This window comes from Aythya ferina (genome assembly GCF_964211825.1).
Source record: "Aythya ferina genome assembly, chromosome: 2".
Lineage (NCBI taxonomy): Eukaryota > Metazoa > Chordata > Aves > Anseriformes > Anatidae > Aythya > Aythya ferina.
In genome coordinates, this window is record NC_140297.1 from 152034664 (window position 1) to 152053784 (window position 19121).

At 41.5% G+C, this 19121-nt stretch overlaps 1 protein-coding gene and 1 long non-coding RNA gene across 6 annotated transcripts in view; one reads left to right on the plus strand and one right to left on the minus strand.

The window, feature by feature from the left end:
* The window catches only part of ASAP1 (ArfGAP with SH3 domain, ankyrin repeat and PH domain 1), a 176077-nt gene that overhangs the window by 135282 nt on the left and 21674 nt on the right, over positions 1–19121 (minus strand). Inside the window, exon 1 of one of the 5 annotated variants that reach the window (XM_084508987.1) lies at positions 11927–12162. The exons of 2 other annotated variants lie outside the window; for them this stretch is intronic. The gene's annotated coding sequence lies outside the window, so the exon portion shown is untranslated. Of the gene's footprint in view, positions 1–11926; positions 12163–19121 lie in introns of those variants that run through there. 2 more of the 5 variants (XM_084508986.1, XM_084508983.1) reach the window with 2 other exon arrangements.
* LOC311431479 overlaps positions 1–19121 on the plus strand; it is a 44801-nt gene that overhangs the window by 19641 nt on the left and 6039 nt on the right. Inside the window, exon 2 of the long non-coding RNA XR_014689480.1 lies at positions 10222–10355. This is a non-coding gene — a long non-coding RNA (uncharacterized lncRNA). The remainder of the gene's footprint in view (positions 1–10221; positions 10356–19121) is intronic.

The following is a 19121-nucleotide window of genomic DNA, read 5'->3' on the forward strand; positions in this document are numbered from 1 at the left end:
TCTTTACATCCACTTTAGTGAGCTCTGACTCAACTTTTAGACTTTAAAAGTGGGATGTATCTGACAAAGTGTCTTTGCCTGGGCTGTTCACCCCAGGCTCCCTTTATAGTTACTGATGATAGAGTCAATACTGTCAACTGAAACTAGGTTGCAGCTCACCTCATCCAACAAGGGTAGATGTTGAAAAAGACATGCTAAAGGAGATATCTACAAAGGTCAGATGAATCACAGCCTAAACTGTCTCTTCCATTTTACTGACTAAAAGAGAGAGTAGGGTGCCGAGCACAGAGGCAGACACCTCTTGGGGTGCTGCATGCCCCAAGTGCGTCACAGTAGGGCCCTCGTATTTCTGCCTAGACCATCCTGTGGGCATATACAAGGCTGTAGCCCTAGTTCTACATTTCAGAAGAGATGCCAAGACAAAGAAAAGAAAACTTAAAAACTAGGCTTTTTATGGAAGCCCCAGGAAATAGTATCTATTTGGGTATGCTACCATGACTGTACCTACCACTAGCAATCTGACGAGAAGTTTTAACTATCTTTAGAAATTTTTAGCTACAAGAAATTACACAAATAATATACAATAAAATTATAGTACAAGTTTATATTAATGAACTGTGATTATAAGTTTAGATACTTTGACCGAGAGAAGAATGATGCAGCTGAAAAATAAACCGCCCTTTTCCAGTTTCATTTGTATCAGTTTCCCTTTTGAGCTCACATGATGGTGGTGCTTGGACTGCTTGTCTTAGTGACAGCATGAATTTACTCTGAGACAGAAGCAATCAAGTCACATAGCTTTCAGGAAGATGGGAAAGCATCAAGACTGAGTCTCTCCAGGCTCTGATGGTAGTTAAAAATATGGAATAACTCATATTTTACCTCTCTAAACCTCCCCTATTACTTAATAAATCACTTCACAGTGAAATGAATTTGACCAATGTATTAATTAGTTAAATTGGTTAATGAGTTGCTACTATGTCAGCAGGTGACAATGAGATTATTTTTTAGATGCGCTTTATGGTTGGTGCATGTTGCAGAAAGCAGAGATGTGCATGGTGGGAAACTTGAGGTTTCTTCTGCTCTTCTGCAGCTGTAGAGCTGAGCTGCCTGCTAAGCGAATACTTGGCAAGTACCAATGTTAAAAAAAAAAAAAAAGAGAGAGAGAGAGAAGAAGAAGAAGAATAAAAAAGAAAGAGATAACTATTTCAAGGGACAATTATCTAAATGAGTTGGAGAAACCTGGAATGACTAAGTCCCTGATCTCTGGAGAATTTGTTCTGAGCACTTTGATGAATTTTAAAATGGTGTTGCATTCTGGGTTTTAATAATGTAGTCTTGCTCTTCTTCTCCTGGCTCTAGGCAACTGTTGTTAGGTCCATTTTTTACAAAAGCCTAGGGAAACTGAGTTAATAAGGGAAAGTCACTAAGCCAAGTGCTGCAAAGCTAGCTTGACAGGCACCTTGCCAGATGCCTGAGAACAGGCAACAAGGCAGGTGTCTGGTACCTTCAGCATTGCACCTCCTGAATGAACCTTTTTATCAGACATGTTACAGACCTGCTTCACTTTTACGTCAGCAAATAATATTAATTAAAAGGAAAACAACAACAACAACAAAAGTTTTGGTATCTCTAGCACAGTCAGTAGCTTAGGTAGCTTTGATTTCCTCCTCTGTTATATTCATGAACTGCGTCTGGTTCTTGACAAAAGAACACACATCTCTGATTAAAAAAAGCCACCAACACCAACAGGAAACTTCAGTCTCAGTCCGTGGCTTATAATTTTAAACTTGTCTCTTCAGTGAACAGTGTTAGAAACACAAATATTTTGCTTCTCAAGGCTGAAGCCACAAAAAAATCTGGGACTGAAACATCAACCCAAGTGTTAGCTTGGAAAGCCTCAGTCCCGGGGGGAAATTCAAAAGCCTGAGTCAGCTGCCCACGTTTCTCTTTAGCCCATATCGGGAAGGGTGGACACTCGAAAGCAGATTCACAGAAGAAAGCACAGGAAGAAGGAGCCACCTCAGCCACCTGACAGTGAACATGAAAGGCACAACTGGACTTTGATAGCAGTCTTCAACAATTCAGTAGGTATCTGTCTTTGAGGCAGACCTGTACTCATGAACCTGCCCCTGGAAGGAGAAACCTTAAGTGAGCCCTTAATATCTTGTAAAACTATAATGTTGTCTATAATACTTTAACAGTTAATGAGACTGTGTGCCATGGAGGCTCTGTGTTCAGTCTCTTCCTTGCCTGCTCAAGACCAGGTTTTCCACACTTCTCCTGTAGGCACCTAGGACCACTTCTGCAAGGTCTAGAAATTGTCAGTAGTTATGACACAATCAAGCTAAATCTTTCTTTGTGAAAAACAAAAGTACTCTGAATCTAACTCAGATTTTTCTGGGGAACATCTGATCCAATTTAATTCAGTAAATCCCATTCCAGTCATTAATCTCCAGCCATTTTTTTTTTTTTTTTAATTTTATTGCACATTATGATTTACTCCAAAGCCCTATGTTCATTGTTACGTAAAGAAGCAGTTGCTCAGATCCTCTTTCTCTTGATCTCCTGATTGGGAAAATACTGCACAGATGTAAGACTATTACTCCTCTGAGAGAACTCTTCCCCAATTAAAAATAGTGTCTCTGAGGGAAATTATGGTCTTGTAAATAGCTTCTGCTTCTAAGAAAGACTACATTAACAGTATAAATTAGGCTGGGTTTCTTTATATCAGATCTACTGTTTACTGCAAAACCAGTACAATAACAGACACAACTGATATTGAACAAATATCCCGGGAGGGCTTAAAAATGTTGAAATTGCACACATGTATCTTTTGGTACTTAAAAGAACCCGATTTGCCTCATGCATTCCTGAATGAACCTATTTCCTTTTTGGGAAGAAAACCCAACAAACGTCTTGTTTTTAACATGCACAGGAAAAGACAAAACAGAAACATAATTTTCTCATGATAACTACTGTCGAAATCAGAGGGTGTTGCCAGGGTTCACACAGATGCTGCCTGGTCACTGTTGTCCGTCCTCCTGTCTGTGGAAAACCACAGCAAAACCCACTGCAGTTTGCATCTGGAGTGGGAGCTGGATGTGACTGTTCAGTTCTGGTGTTCGTGACCACCACTCATCTCCTACTAAATCTAGTACACTAATACAAATTGCAGATGGCTAGAGGTGCTAAGGAGTGAAAACACTCAACTGTCCTTTCTGGGGATCTGAGTTTCTTTCCCTTCTAAGTTCTGGAGGGAGCCCAGCGTCTTTCTCTAAGACATGAATTGACTTGTCTTCAATGGTCTGGCCCAGCTGGTGATTTCTGTTTAGAAGGGATTTGGATTGAAAAAAACAAATGTTCTGCAGCTCAGGACTGACATACGTTGTCTTGCACTGGGAAAATCAAGTAGAAGTGCTGAACTCTTGTCTACTGAAACCTTCATTACTGGATTGAAATAATTGACCTCACTTTCCAAAGAACATTGATATAGTTTATCCAGGACTTTGGTATGAGCTGAGGCTCTGAATTTTAGGCAATCAGCTTTTGAAAATTACTGATTTAAGCATTATCTACAAAGGACAGCTTTAGCAAACAGGGTTCTCTCCTGGTACTGCTTGCCTAAGCAAAACTTCGCTACTGTACTGGCAGTCAGCACTCATAGGCCAGTAATACTGATGTTAGGATATTATTATTCCTAGGGAATGCTTTCCCTATTAATGTGGTGGATTAATGGTCCATGATATTGCAAACAGGCATGTCTTTCAAGGAGAGAGAATTCAAGTAGCGGGATAAATAACAACAGGTGTCTTTCACCTAACTCTTGTTGCTCCTAAAGCTATTCAGGTTTGCATGAACACGGAGAGAGGACTTTGGGTGATGAAAGCCCACAGAGGTACCCTGCTGCTCCTAGGGGAAGGCTTTCAAGTGGCAGAACGATGGGTGTATGGCTGCTTGTGGACTTGTACCTCCTGCGTGAATTTAGCTCTGGGTATAATGAAGTACAAATGCCTGTTGAAGCTTTTCCCACAGGTTGTAGTGAGCACAGTGCCTCACTTCCATGCAAGTTATGTCTTTCCTCTTTTTTCTCACAGTAGAAGTGACTTTTTCATTGGGGAGGAGGTACTCAAAGATAACAAACTGTTTCTTTATTCTGTCTATCTGCCTGTGTTCATGAAATATGTAGCATTTGAGTTCTCTGTTCCTCCATAAGAATTGACTGAAGGGGTTCAAAATCACAGAGGGGCACACAGTGCAATTGCCTTAGCCTCATTTATAGAGACCAGACTACGAACGTTGCAGATTTCTTAGTAACACATTATTTAATATCCATTTCAATTATCAAAGTCTCTGTGATTTATTTATTTTTTTTTCCTCCCAGAACATAAAACACAACAAGAATGTGATTGCTTTCTATTCTTTTAAATGGCGATTTGTACTTCAACATCCAGCATCATGAAAAAGCATTATCTAAGATTCCTTGTTTTCCTAAGCTTCAGCCTGGGGTCATGTTCCCTCTTGTGCATATCTATTGTAGGAGTTTATCTGTAAACCCAATTCTCTTCCTCAAGTTGCAGAGATTGAATGACTTTTGCCCTGATATGACTCATGGGACATGGGTCTACTTCAAATCCCAGCTCTCAGAAGTAGACACTTAGGACCTAGGGTCTCTTCTGGCTGTTTGGGAAAGGAATCAGTCCTAAAATGGGCAGAATTAATCTTATAAATGATCCTTGTGGCATGGAGCTTTCTCACTAAGAGGAACTTCACAGTCAGGCTGTTCTCTGAAGGCAACAAAAGGAATGAATTGTAAGAGTTTGCAATATACCATGTACATATATCTATATACTATGCAACAGTGGCAACAGTACAATTACTATTCTGAGCTTCCCAGGAACTCTAGGAAGAAAAGCATAAATCACAACTGTCAAGTGAATTCTCTAATTCAGACCAGGTGCCAGGTAGACTGTCATATGGCTCAAGCATACAGGAGCAAAACATGACTTACAATCACCTTTTTATCCTTATTCCTGCCGTTACTGACACCCATTAATTCTAATATTCTCAGTGGTATGGAAATTGGTTTCAACTGAACCCAATCTCATTTCACTGTCTAGGTGGTGAGAACAAATACCAGCTGTAGATCATCTTGTGTTAGGTGTAGATTTTTAACCCCAACATGACCAACGCAACAACACATGGCTCCTTCTCAACAACAAGTTCGTAAACACACAAAATAAAATGATAAAGTATAAATGATGCATGAGATCTAGGATTCTGGCTGACTCCTACCTTACCATTGATTAAATCTGGAGTCAGATTATGACATTAATCTAGGACAAGTGTGAAATCAAAATCCTACCTTGGTGGCTGATAAATAATTTAATGTAGAATTATAATATCCATTAGTCTTCATAAAATATTTTCAGAAATTACCAAGGTAGAGATCCCCTTTGTTCATGAATATAGATAACTGAATTGTAGGATTTTTGGATCCTGACAAGCTTTGCTAAATACTCAGCTACTAATTATGAACAGAAATAAAAGGACACCTGCTGAAATAATTATTAAAGGATATGCATCTATGACCTGCCTCTGATCAGATGGATGGAACTAGTATCCTACACCAGTAGAGAATGCAATCTTCCACATTTTATGGAGAATGTACCATTAGGTAAATGATTATATCAGTAAAATTGCTAATTTGGGTGACTATTAAACAACTGGTTTTGAAAGCAGAAGGAAAGTAGCAATATAGTTACACTCTAAATGAGATGAAATAAATCTATACACTCCATGGTGCTGGCATAGATTTTATTTACCCACAAATAAATCTGGAATATTTACACAAAACTCAATTTGTAGCAGCACTATAAAGTTACTAAATAGCTAAAAACCTCATGTAGGAGACTAGGATTGGACCCTGACTGTCAGTAATGATTTAACAGCTGTAAATTGAAGACATTTTTTTTTCCCCATGAATTTGCCTAATTGCATTTTGAACTCATATAAGCTTTTTTCATGGATGTTAAAAATGTCTATTAGTTTAAAGGAAAAATAACACATATCCATGCTGCAAATGTCTATCCAATACAAGTACAATGTAAGCATGGGCTTTGACTCCAGAAGTCTTTCAGATGAAGTGCTGGGAAACTTGGATTTTAATCTGAGGAATTATCACTATATGTAGCTCTGTTCGGCTCTTGCTTCCTACGTGTATGTTATCAGCCACTGCTGGACCAGGGTCTTGAAGCACTGGCTGGGATAGTTTTATCTTCTCATATGGAACCAGAGTATCATGCTAAGGCCTTGGTGTTATGCTGAACCTAGATACGAGAAGGTGTGTCCTTGTGCCTGAAATGTCCTGCTGCCTCACAGTCTGGCAGTTCTGGCCAGAACAAAATTGTTTCCTGTGCATTTGGCCAACTGCATTAAAAAGTGCATGCAGCTGCACCAGACTTGGCAGGAGACGTGTCCCTCTTCCTGCCCCAGTAGTTTTGAGGAGCACATTGTCTGTGTGCCCTGCATTTCCCATCTGCACACTCCCTTCTGGCTGCTCCAGGGATGAAGGGGAGGAAAGTGGGAGTGAGCCACACTTCTGCTGCTGATCTGGGTAGTGCCATGCAGTGACTTGCCTGTGGTCACACCATAACTCAGTGCCAGAAGGTGGCTGTCCCGTGGCTGTGGTTTGGCCACTAATGGCCGATTTCCTTCCTCCCCAGACTGGAGAATATAAATGGAGAAGCATGTGTAGTCGCAGATCCTGCCAGGACCCTGGGGACACAGCTTGGTTTCCAGCTGAAATCCCACCCCTACCTCTTCCACAAAGCCACAGCTCCAGCTGATGAAACAAAGAGGGAAGACCTGGCAAGGCCTCATTTGCCTTTTCTCCAAAGCAGGTTGAATTTTCAGCCTTAGGGCCTGACACCAAAAGTCATTTTCTTTCCTAGATTAAGGGCAATTCTGGTAATGGTTCAGATACTGTATTTTTAGCTGCTGAATTACAAATGAGGCTTATAGCTGGGTGAAGAAAATTAATTGAAGTTCAGTATTTGCACAAGTAACATTTAGAAACTTGTCTGCTTGTTCTCAAAGACGGGCCCTCCTGGATATAGGCTTGGGATGAACCAGAAATGAAGAGAAACTAAAAACCCGTGATCTTCTGGGAGCTGCAAACTCACTGAATATCTCACATGGGTCTCCTCCAGTTGTAGTCTTAAGATGTACTGGTTTCTTTAAGCACCAAATCCTTTAAAACTGGACATTATGTACCCCGACAGCTCTGTCCTGACAAGCACTGTGGCACGCATGGACGCCGGGCCATTTACCCCCACAGACACAACTACTCCCATCGCTTCTGTGCACATCCTCCCTCCAGCCTTTCCTCCCTGCCCAACAAATTCAGGCCTAGAGGGACAGAAGAGCATTTTTACCACCCCAAGCTACAGCAGGGCTGCTCCTCGCTGCCTTTTCCCCAGCGCCTCCTTGAGCCTCCTTCTCCAGGCCTACGCTTCCCTTGGAGATCGCCCTACAGTCGCAAGCGTGCTCTGCTTCACCGCAAAGGCCTCCCAGTTTGTTTGTTATTTTTCCTCCTGATTTATTTATGAAAGTTGTGTGCTGAAATGCTCTCCCACTGGCCGCCACCTCTTTTCTCTGCTGTGTGCTTCCTGCTGGGTGTTTCGCCCTGACACACCAATAAAGACGTGAAACATGACGTGGGGGACATCTGCCCTGTGCTGCCGTGCATCGACAGCAGAGAAGCTCCAAGAGTCACAACCTTCTTCTTTTTTTTTTTTTTTTCCCCCTCTTCACAGGACTATATTGCAGGATGTACAGGGCTTCCTGCTGCAGCCCGCCGTGGCCCGCAGCCCCTCGCTCTCGCTAACACCACCGCAGTCTGCAAACGTTTAAAGGCAGTTTCTTCGGAGTTAGCCACATGCTTCGAATTGTTATGTGGTTAACCACCAAGAACAAACCCCCACACAAATACCTACGGATCGACTTGCTCGAGCCAGGGTGGTAGCGGTGGGGGTGGAGGGGAGGGGGGGCTTCCTTGTTTCGTTTTTGATGAGAAGAAAATCAAGTTTTCTTGACTATTCCAAGCTGCTAGCAGCAGCCACATCGTGGTATGCACCGCTTGTCGTTTCTGCATTTGTTCATGTTTACTTCTGATGAAAGGAGCCTTGTTCGGCAGCCCTGGTCTTGTATGCCAGGGGCTGCATCCTCAGCTTGGTGTAAATAACCTTTCCTGGTGAATGGGAATGGAAAATGCGACTTCCTCTACGTGAGCACTGTGCGAATGAAAAGCCGGGAGAAGCCTTCTGCGCTTTGACATTGCCCTATCCCATGTCCCTTAACTCTTATAAAAGCTGAATGCTTTTCTGCTGACTCACAGAGGCAGATGGGTTTTGTTAACTCCAGCCGAGATAAGGGAGAGTACAGGGAAAGCATCACTGCCTCTCTGGCTTTGCATTTCGGGGGGATCAAGCAAGGACCCTCAGTGTGGATGGAGCTTGCCTTGTGGGTACCATGTGGATGAGAACCAGGCTGGATGGGGCATTGAGCAGCCTGGTCTAGTGGTAGGTGTCCCTGCCCATGGCAGGGGGTTGGAATTAGATAATCTTTAAGGTCCCTTCCAACCCAAACCATTCTGGGATTCTGTGTTCTACAAGGGCAATACCTGCTCCAGGCTGAACCCTACCACTTCCCATTCTCACACTAATCAGTGTCTGAAATAACAGGGCCTAGCATCCTTCTCTCACCACCTGGTGCCCTCTCCCTGAAGCACTGCTCCTCCCCAAAGCACAAGAGAGAGCCTTAAAGCACAAGTGCAAAGAGAAAAAGTGCCCCAAAACAAGAACACACCTCCAAAATCCTTGGTAATTCCACTGTGCCTATTTAAGTCTTCTTGAATTATAGAATTATGTAATGACAGTTCCCTTTGCTTGTATTTCCATCTGTTCATGTAGCACTCATGATAGTGGACCCAAATGGAAATAAGAATAATCCTTTTGCTGTGTACCTAACTTTAAGATCCACTTAAAGTTCATTTTCATTTAAAAAATGGCTGACAAAAGACCCTACAAGGTGGGTAGAAGAGGCTCAATGAAACAATTTTAATCCCAAAGTGATCAGGTAAGGAATTGCATTCTTTGCTTTTTCCAGAAAATAGCGTGGAAAGGAGGGGTTAAAAGCTTACATTGTGGGGAAAAATTTCAGGGAAAGTGGCTTAGTTCCTCTGGTCCATTCATCATCTGAGCAGAGAAATATCACTGCATGCATGAAGTTAGCTCTGCAGGACTCTCTGCCTGTCAAAACTGTTTATCTGAACTTGCCAACAACAGCAAGAAAGGCTGGAGGACTGGCGGCCGTGATGGTGAATGAGTTGGACACATGTGGAGAAGGTGCACGAGCTGAACTTCCTCACTGATGCAGAAGAGATAGAAGAAAAAGGGAAAAAAATGTGAGGTATCTAACTGTAGAGAGCTTAACAGTGCAATTAGTTACGAAAAAGAATTGGTCTTTTGCCACATTTCTCCATGGGCAACTGGACAGATAGGTCTTCGTGTCCAATCAGCCATCAATTAGCTGCCGAAGGTATGGGGACAAATGCCAACATAACCAGTTGCTGGAGGATACTGGCCCATTAACATATAGCAGTGGGGAGTTGAGCTGGGAACATTGCATTTAGATAATACAGAAATAATCTGATAATCATTTATTAGGGCACTATTCAATGCTTGGTACAGTTATATAAGAGGTACCAAAAATTCCCACAGTCTAAATCAAAGCAAGCCTTAAACCTTTGTGAGGGCTATTTGGACAAAAGAAAAAAAAATAAGAAAAAAAAAAAAAAAGAAAAAGAAAAAAAAAAAAAGGAGGGTGGAGGGGGGGAGGGAAGCGAATTCACATTTATAAAAAGAAATCCGCACACAATGAGCTGAAGGTTGTGCTTCTGCACTTCCTGGTCTGGGTGTGAGCAGAAGAGGAAATACCAAAATACCACCAGAAAAAACTTCCCACAGCATTTCCAACCTGACTTAAACCAGAAAGCTCTGACCATCCTGCAAAAAAGAGGGAAAAAAGCAACTGAACCAGTCCCAAGGCTCCTGCTCATCAGACAGCCAACCACATTTCCAAAGCTAGGGGATCTGGGTAGACTTAGAGAAGTCTTCACATTTCCCCTCAGTCTTCATCTGTGCTCTCTATTTTCTGCAGTTCACTGATCATTAGTGATGTTCCGACTCTTCTGCCAGCTTTGAGAGGAGCACGTTTCTGCTTTGGCCACTTCAGTCACAGCCATGGACAGAGCACAGCCACGAGACAGGACACCAAGGTCTGGTCTAACTCAGGTGAGGAACTCCTTGTCCCCACTTTCATTTTTTGGGGATCCCCCACACTGAGAATACACACCTATGTACACAGCAAGAACCAACATTTAGATGCATAAAATACCATCAGTTTCAGTGTTGCCCTGTGTTAATAATTAAAATCGAGTTCCTGAAGGCTTGCAGGCAAAAAGACGCCAGTTTGGTCTGGCTGGTATCACACAAACCTTCTGCTGATACTGAGGAAAGAAGAAAAGCTTGAAGAAGAGCAGCAGGATCACATTCAAAGGGTTGTGCAGAAACCCAGCACACTAGGCAATTGTTAGTTTAAAACTTCAAATTTGGAAGCTCTGGAAAGAATTTGGAAAATGTATTTTTCCCTTTATTGGTATAAAAAAGTAAGGTATTTTCTCCTGCTAAACCCCAACATTTTAAATGATGATTGATGTGCAGTATTATATGCTAGAGTTCAGGACATTTTCAGTAGTCTAATGAAAATCAGAGCTAAAGTAGAGAAAGCTGTTTTCATTATGTACATTTCCTAGTATCTAAGCAATTTCTGAAACAAGATTTTTCCCTAAAATTAGAGAACCAAGTCCCTGGAACAGGTCCAAGGAGCAGCTCAGGAATGTGCAGTGCAACCACAGCCTGCAGCTAAGGGACACAACAAAAGCTGCAACAGTGATGATGTTTTATCTTCCACATCTGACTCCAAAAACTCTTCCATGGATGCCAGCAATGAAATCTGATTCAAAGAGGTCTGAAATGAAGATTTTTTTTTCTTTTCAAAGCTGACTCACTGATTTTGAAACCAGTCAACGTGTTGCATTTGTGACCATGGTTTAACTAAAAACACCTCAGGCTAGTAATAATGCTGCCATGGGCTCTTGCATCCAAAAATGAAGTTAAAACCTTAGCTAAGCCTCATGTTTGAATATAGCTTTCCAGTTTGGAGCAGCACAGCACTCAGCATTTTCCCTCCAACAACGAAAGCCCCTTTCTGGCCTCCCGGAACATTACTGCAGAAAATACGCTTTCACTCCTACTGCAAACTTATTTAAGAGACAATAGGAGAAATAGTTATCACATGGGTTTTTCTTCAAATTTAAAACTGGATCAACAATAAAGCTTAAAAGACCAAGGAAGCATACAATGACACTCATAAAATGATCTTTTTCTTTTACGATCAAATTTCACGCAGATTGAGTTGTTGCAATTTGCTACATGTGGCCCCAATTCTGCAAGCCTTCCCTTAATACGAGCTCTTTTAAAAGCCACTGAGGTTGTTTGTGTGAGTAGAAGTTACTCACATGGGTAAGGACTGGTAGAATCTGGCCTGATAGATTTAGCTACGGTAAAGTTTACCTAGATGTTATCTAGGCTGTAGAGCAGTGTGTATTTTTAGCAATGAAAAATGGACTTAATTATTTCTATTTATTTATTTATTTATTTTTAAGAAAAGTTTTACCTTCAGCTATACCCCTCTGCTTTTTGCAGTTTGCTCAGCAGCCACACTCTGGCTGTGCTCAGCCTTTGTCCTTGTCCGAGAGCTGTACGGGACTGAGCACCCTCCCAGCCGATGCCCTGTAACTCACCAGGACTTGTGCAGGCTGAATTCCCATTCCAGATTTGCTCTTCAAACCTAAGGCCATTGTTCCATCTCAAACTAAAATGTATTCTCCCATGGGCAGCTGGAAAAGACCATTTTTCTTCAAGTTTTATTTCCCAAAAAAAAAAAAAGGAATAAAAAAGAAAAAGTCAAATAAAATTAAAAACAAAGCAAAACAAAACAAAAACAGGAAATCCAATGCACGGCAAACCCAGAGTTCTGCAGTCTAAGAGTGTTGATCTGCATCCATAAATGTCCTGACCGGTGAGGAGACACAGGCACTACAACTGGAAAGAGAGCAGGAAGGAAAGCCTACCATGTGAGCAAAGTGAAAAAAAAAAAAAAAGTTTAAAAAAAAATGTGAGAGAGAAAAAGGTCTGCTCAGTGGACAGCACTTGGGCTGATAGCAGGGATTTCAGGAAATCCAAACACTCAGACAGGAAATCTGAACACTGGATAAACACACCATAATCTCCACAGATACAGCTAACGTGCAGCCTCTCCTGTTAACCCTTCGCCTGCCCATGGTGGGGGCTGCAGCCAGATATGTGATGCCTTGTAACACAAGCTGCCGGGGGGGGGGGGGGGGGGGGGGGGGGCTCAAAACTCCGAGCCCTCCTTTCCCTGCATTATAGCATTATAGCAGGGAAAGGAGGACTTGTACCCAACCTTGCTGCTCCAGCATCCTGTTTTCCTCCCTTTGTTCCTAGATACTGATGCTTTAGCTAAAAAGTGTATAATTTTTAGGTAGGGTTTCCTCCTCCGAGATGGAGTTGATATTGCACTCGGTGCACACTCTGTGCCATCAGCTGTGGCTACCTGGGACTCCTGAACCAGTGTTACCTCTCTCTCTGCTTTCCCCCCCTCTCTTTTGCTGTAACACAAGATTTATGTGTCTGTCTGTGGGACACTTGCAGGCTGCCAGTGATGATTTACTGTAGGGTTGGTGCAGAATGGGAGGGAAGGGAACCTCCAAAATTAGAGAAAGGTCTTAAAGGAGAAGCAGAGTCTGAAAACTCCCTTTATGGTATTTTGTCAAGGAATTTAGGATTGAACTCTGCAGTCCTTAGCAAAATTAAGATTTAGCCTGCTTGGTTGCTTGTTTCTAGTGAATACACTCTCATCACTTTATTTTTTGTTTGAGTCTTCTTAATTGATTTAATTATTTCTATAATCTACCTTGGTTGAACTATAAATGTAAAAATCTTTGTTAGCTACAATAGAAAAGGAAAGCAATAGCACTTCCTATCAAAGTAGGTGTAGAACTCCTTGCTCCCAAAGATGTCATTCATAAAATGAAGTTTTTGTTGGAGTTGTCCCATTGAAATCCAAAGGGCTATGAGCACATGCAGAAAACTGAGCCCCAGGGTTTTTGCAGGATGCAGACTGCTGTGTTTTTGTAGGAGGACAATTGCAGGCTTCACCACTTTTCAGAGGTTACTCACTCCTAAGGCAAGGGCCCACTTCCAAAAATGTGGCTTCTCTGTAAAAATTGACTCCACCTTTTTGACACAGCCCTGACTATAGTATGTTAGAAACAAAACTGGTGTCTTCAGATTTTCTGATTCTCCTAAGACCTAATGATTAAAAAAAAAAAAAGTATATTGAGTTTCACATGCCCGTTTGCTAGAGAAGTATTTAGACACAGAGGTAATCTCCACTGGCCGGTGCCCTGGCTCAAGGCAAAGGCAATTAGCTCCTCTGAAATAACCTTAATGTAAGTCCCACATGCAGTACGAGCCTATATAATTTTTTAGGGTACTCACCAGGAACAAAATATGAGCACTAGAGGCAAACAATTCCTTCATCACTTTCTGCTAATTACGGCAGGTTTCTGCTTCTTATTTCAAAGAGAGAAGCTCTGGCAAAAATATAACGGATTACAGTGTTCCCTGGAAGTGGCCAGGTTTGGCAATCATGCCCGGTCTACTGAGATAGGTTGTGTTGGCCAAGTGGTGCTGTGGGCAGTCTGGCAGCAAAGTTGGAGTGGAAAGTGTGGATTTGGGGGCATCTCTGCCTTGGGAAGTCTGCTCTGGTTTCCAGTTGAGTTCTGAGTCAGGACACAACTTCCAGGTTGGGTCCTCTCATTGCCAGTCATCCTCCCACTACTTTTTAGGATGCGTGAGGCCAGTGATGGAAGTCAGTCCCTACAAATGCAGCTGGAGCGCTGGCGGCAGCATCTGTGCAAGTGGCTGGTAGAACAAAGGCTTTGCTTTAGAGGCATGAAGTCATTCCCTTTGCCTAGCACGTGCTACATGAAACAAGTACCAAATGGTTGCTTGATGATGTCAGGAGAGAACTGGTGGAAAAAAACAGGGAAAAATTAAAACATCTGAGTTTTTTTCCCTTCCCATGTATTTTGCCAGTGAACTACTTCAGTAATTCACTTTTTTTTTTTTTTTTCCATAGAAGTTTTTCTGTTGTCACTTTTTTCACCTTCCCTCTTGCATTCTCCTTTTAGTTCCACTTTTCCCAGTAGCAAAAGGAAAACAAAAACAGAGAAAAAGAATAAAGCACAGCCTTTTTTTTTTTTTTTCAGTTTAACTGGAAAAAAAAGAAAATATTCATAACCTCTCAAAATATACATTTTTTAAAAATTTCCTTTTAAGATTAAGAGACTTTTCATTTGAAAAAATTCAAGCAGCTCTACAAAAGAAGAGCTGGGGGAAGCGGGATATAATTTATTACCACTAACATCTGCTGTAAATCAGTTAGAGGTAGACAAACATTCCCTGCCAGGGCACAGTTAGGTCAAGGTGAGAGGGGATAAAGCAATAATTAAAAAGCCTAGTGTCCTCTGGCTACCTTCAATAGGCTGTGAAGAGAAGAGCAAGTGCTTGCTGCAAAACTGGCTTTTGTCTTGAAAAATTTCAAAGAGAAGAAAAAAATTAATTGTTATGTTCAATGGACAACTATCAGTTTATAAATTTTTCCAAAAATTTCTGTACAGAACTGCAAAAAGTGGTTACACTTTTGTGGTTTTCTAGTTAAAAAAAAATGACAAAAGGTTGTGTGTACTCTGAAAAGTTTCACTTGATGAGAAATTTCTATTGAAAAATTCTACAGAAAGGAGTCTTTGTCAGTCCTAGTGAAAGGGAGAAAAGGGACAGCATGGCAGGTAGTATAACAAAGCTGACAAAAATAAACCATACAGAAATACTCAGCAGAAACAAAGTAGAGAGAAAACTTCAAATAGGCCAACAATCATCGAAACTAAAAAAGTGAATGAAGATTCCTGAAAGGGCAAAGCAGCTGCAAAATCCCCACTACCAACTGAGAAAAAAAAAAAAATAGCCAGTGGCCTTACTCAAGACAGACGTGAAGATGCTTGCTTTTAAACTGGAAGAAAACAAACAAACAAACAAACAAAAAAAAAAAAAACAACAAAAAATAACAACAACCCCCCACCATGAACAACAACAAAAAAACCACCACATTAATCCTTGACGTATCCACAGCAGCTGAGATTTCTGCTCACTTGTTCTATATCCCCAGAATATAACTTTCTGTAGACCTCCAGCTGATAACGAAATTCTCACTTTTTCAACAAAGAACTCGAAAGCTACTGAATTAAGACAGATCAGTTCATTAAAGATTAAAAGGGTTTAGCTATGTATGTGAAAGATAAAGCACATGGAATTATAATTGAGATTGTGAACAAAATGCTTGTGAAAGAGTTATCATTAACCTGCAAGGCCCCAAGCTCTGTTATTCTTCATGTTTCAATGACAAGCCTTATTATAAATAGTTAGGAAAATTTTTCAGTATAGATTTGAAACAAAGATCTGTTCTTTATTTTCCACCACCCTACTTATTGGATTTGGAAGAGACTTCTGCTAAATAATGAAAACATTTGGATACAAAAAGTGATGGTCCCATTTTTGTCATTCTTCACCCTTCAGTCTCACGGAGGCTTTATACCCTTGAAATAGTGACAATATATTCACATGAAACTAATTTACCCTTTTGAGTGGAGCCAGCCCTGTGCACTCAGCAGTCCCACATCCTTCAGTAGCTACCAGAAACTGGATGCCAGAGAAATATTGTGGCACGCTTACACCAACTTCCACATTCACACTATGGCTCTATCTGGATTTACAACAACATATGCTTAAACTTAGCAAACATTAGAGAAAATGAGTAGAAAACACTAACCAAAAGGATTTCATAAATACTGACATAACTTCCCATAAGCTATAAACACTATTTTTTTTCCACAAAACTTCAGTAATTAGCTGGTTTAGAGACTTCTTGCCGTGCTACAAAACATATCTCTTTGTACACTGACTTTCAGTTTGAACATGTTTGCTTGGAGATCCCTGCCAATTTTATTACAGTCCATTCCTTCCTAAATGAGCAGCCAAGGAGGTTTACTTTTGAGATCAGCATCCCTGCTGGCACTTCTGCACCAGCCAAAGCACCGAGCCCCCTTCATCCAGCAGCAAGCCATGTGCTCTTACATTAAACAACAAATGTTGCTGCTTTCCCCACTGTTCATTCAGTGAAATACAGCAGAAGCTGTGTTTTAACAGGTTTAACAACATGTTTGTACATTTATTAAGCAAATAACACCTCTTGACGTTATGAAAAGGTCCAGGAATTGGAAACTGCCTTGACAAGAAGCACTTGACCCTTGGTGGTAACTACAGGCTGTACCACTGCACAGGGGGCTGTGCACATTTCGTTTTTAACTGTTTTTATGTTGAATAGTTTTTTATAAGGAAAAAAAGACCAAAGCATTTCATTTTTTCTACTTTCCTTTTCATTCCTCCTTCCTAGCTGTAATGGCAAAAGGGGGAATGTTTTCATAGTCCACTTTTTCTCCCTTACATATATTTTTTCTAAAATGGTGTGTGAAAAGGGAAATTAAAGACAAGTTCAAAAAAACTTTTTAAACAGTTCTGCTCAAAATATGCTGCATAGAAATGCAATCAATAAAGGGCACTAAAGAAAACAGCTGTCACCTAAAGACATCTCCATGGTGTGAACATAGCTGCAGGCTCCATTGTTTGCTATATGTGGAAAGTCCAGATAACACTGAGAAAAAAACAGAGGTTGAATTATACACCACAAACACTAGCAGCAATAAAATGCTGCCGCACAAGGAACAGGCTGATATATGAATTTCCGAGAGTCACTCTGCATTGTTCCCTGGAGGTTTGCAGGCTGGCAGCTGTGCTGAAAGTGCCAGGTTAGGAGGACACATTGGACATGCTGTGAGCATCACTCTAGGCTTGAGTTGCTCTGCTTTTGCCACCAAAGACTTCCTCAGCTTCTTTTCTAAAAACTGAAAGAGATGCCTCTTCAGTGTGTTGTCATAGGTTGGCTGCAGGAAATTTAAATGACAAATGTATCATGTGAACTTGTGAATAAACACTATGACAAATGCCCAGATGATCACCAGGTTGGTTTGGCAATTAGAGATTTCTTAAAAAGAGAAATAAACTTCTCATGATCTCAGCCTTTGGAAGTCATATGAGAAATAATTTTAAACATTTTTTTTAGGAATGAAGACCAGACATACACATAAAATTAGTGCTAAAAATCTTGTAAATCCCTTATTACTACGAGTTGAGTATTTAAAAGTATGGGTGGGTGCCAGGAGACTTGTCATAGAGATGTGAGAGTCAACACTGCTATAAATGGTACAAACTTCATGTGCTATAAACACTGTATATTTGTATACAGCATAGACTGTATATAAGAGCTATTAGCCAAGGAATCTTTAGTGGGATCTGGAAAAGGAAAGGGCATAGGGAAAAAAATAAAACATATTTACAATACCATTCATGGCTTTTGTTGGGAAATAGGTGATGACCATTGTGACAACATCTGTAACTGGGAAAACAGTGCAGTTGCCTCCATTAGATCTGATGAGTCAGAAAGTGCCGTATCTCATGATCAGAGGGGCTGCAGCTCCCCTCCTCTCTACAAAAGCATGTGGGACCATCACCACAGAGGTGTGATGGCTCATGGGGAGAAGAATGCAATGATTAGGAAAGAGACTTGGTATTGTCATGGAAGGACTGCAGCACTTCCCCAAAGGAGGAACATGCTCTGCAGATGTCTCATTGCCATCATAATCCCCATTGCTTCACTCTTGGCTGGTTATGCTCTGGTTATAGGCTTCTCCTCAGGAGACATGCCTTCAGCTCTTCTGTGGGAGGCAGTGGCTGCCCACATCTCACTCACATGCCCCCTGGGAGTGGGCTGAAGCATTCATCCTGGCTCATTCAGGATCACATTCCTCTATCTCACTTCCACTCTACCATGTTATCATCAGAAGTTTCAAACACTGCAGCACACTATGCTCACTGCACATCTGCTTTAGGGCTACACAGCACACGTGTGAAGGAGGGTCATACGACATCAAGCATGAATTAAGTCTCCTGTCTGCTTTTTACTCTGTTTTGCAACCTGCTGTTCCAGCATGTTTGCTGGTGGGCAACACAGTGGCTCCTTTTGGAGTAAATGTCTTGCTTTTGTGCCTTCTAGTTGCAACATACACTGTCCTGCTGGCTTTGTTTTTCAGAAGGAGGTTCCTGTATCCCTGGTGCTCAGGCTACTGTGGAGTAATGTTCAGGCAGTGCTTCTCATACAAATGAGGGATCATACACTTTTCATCACGTGGTGGTCAGATGAGTGATCTGCTGCTTGATCTTTGGTTACTCAGTGACTAAAGGCTTTATAAAGGTTTTATAAAGGCTTTAAAGGTTGATAACCTGTTCCTAGCAGCCTCACACCCACAGACCAGCCTTCCTGCTGCCTGAGGCCTGCACCATACTCCAACCCAGCAGTGCTGATGAAGTTTGGGGTGGCTCCCTGCTTCTGATCTCTCTCCAGTCATCTTCCCATACATAGGAAGCAGATTCTGTTGATGTTATATAGATTGTAATTCAGAATAGTTCAGCTGGACCTTCAAAGATCACCAGGTCCAACTGCCTGACTTCTTCAGGGCGAACCAAAACTTAAAGCATTATTAATGAGGGCATTGTCCAAATGCCTCTTGAACACTGACAGGCACGGAGCATCAAACATCTCTCTAGGAAGCCTGTTCCAGTGCTTGACCACCCTCAGGGTAAAGAAATGTTTCCATATATGCAGTCTGAACCTTGCTTGGGGCAGGTTTGTGCCATTCCCTCATGTCCTGTCACTGGTTACCACAGAGCAGAGACCAGCAC